This window comes from Sinocyclocheilus grahami, unplaced genomic scaffold (genome assembly GCF_001515645.1).
Source record: "Sinocyclocheilus grahami isolate Dianchi unplaced genomic scaffold, SAMN03320097.WGS_v1.1 scaffold1152.1, whole genome shotgun sequence".
Classification (NCBI taxonomy): domain Eukaryota; kingdom Metazoa; phylum Chordata; class Actinopteri; order Cypriniformes; family Cyprinidae; genus Sinocyclocheilus; species Sinocyclocheilus grahami.
The window spans coordinates 356,911-358,235 of NW_015506331.1; the positions used below are offsets into that span (position 1 = coordinate 356,911).

Below are 1,325 nucleotides of genomic sequence, written 5' to 3' on the forward strand. Positions count from 1 at the left end.
ACAGCCCTGAAAGACAGCGGAGACCAGGACAACTAGATGAGCCCCAGATACAGATCCCCTGTAAAGACCTTGTCTCAGACGACCACCGGGACAAGACCACAGGAACCTCTGCACAATGTGACTTTGCTGCAGCCTGAAATTGAACTGCTGGTTTTGTCTGGTCAGAGGAGAACTGGCCCCCCGACTGAGCCTGGTTTCTCCCAAGGTTTTTTCAAATGATGCAAAGGATTGCAAAGATACTATTTAAACAGAACTGAGCTGGATGATGACAACACTAAATTCAATGATGAACTCTGTCTTTAACTCAAAAATGAGTGTTTACTATTGTCATTTTGTGTTATTGACACACTATTTTCCTAATTAATGCTGTTCAGTTGCTTTGACACAATCTGTATTGTTAAAAGCGCTATATAAATAAAGGTGACTTGACTCGGGGGTTCTGTGGGTTGAGCAGGTAGTCGGTGCTGTTGACGCGGAATGTGGGGGTTTCTGGCGGGAGGTGAGCTGGGGAGACTCGGCGTGTTCCAGAGGGGGCTGGACAATGAGACTTAGACCGTGCCTTTATTTCTTTGACTTCAAAGTCAGAACAATTTAAATAAATGACGAAGTTAATCAGCTCGATTAGGGGGAAATCACTCACAGGAAGTTCGCAGCGGATTGTCTCGTCGCCGAGCCCCAGCTGAAAACACGCACCTAGAGCGGCGTCATGCCAGCTCACTTTGTTGGCAAGCTCGAGGAATTCCTCCACATATCGCTCCGATCTCCGACCGTCCTGCCTCAAACGCCACAGCCGGTCCTCAGCAGCAATCATGTTGATGGTCCGGTCTTCTGTCACAGTTCAAGGCAGAGACATGAGGTAAGAGTGCAAACAGGATAGTTTATTGACAACAGCAGGGAAAGAAGACATATGGCAGGTAAGTCAGATTATAATGATAGTTCTTGGGTTCTTAGCTCTGGGTAATGGTTTGTTTGATCCTTTGCAGGAGTCCGGGGAATGAATGAGGTCGACGAGGGACAGGATCGCTGGAACGCTGGAGACACTGGAGGTACGTACAAACACCAGGTGAGTAACAGGTGTAGGATCTATGTCTCACAGCAGACCCACCTACAGGATGGAGACACGCGAGTTCTTTTAAAACCTGAGCTATAAACCTGAATGAATTAATAATGATTAATTCCCTTACAACTAAATAAAATTATTACACCGGTAAGGGTCTGGAATAGTTTGCCAGGGTGAACGGTAGACCGGATGGTGAGTGACTGGAAGGAGCGTGCTTTTGAAGGTGGCTTGATTGAAGACGGCAGGTGCAGGTGATCAGAACTCC

At 47.1% G+C, this 1,325-nt stretch overlaps 1 pseudogene; it reads right to left on the minus strand.

Moving 5' to 3' along the window:
* LOC107567379 (interferon-induced GTP-binding protein Mx1-like) overlaps window positions 1-811 on the minus strand; it is a 12,165-nt pseudogene extending 11,354 nt beyond the window's left edge.
* Between the last annotated feature and the right edge of the window lie 514 nt (window positions 812-1,325).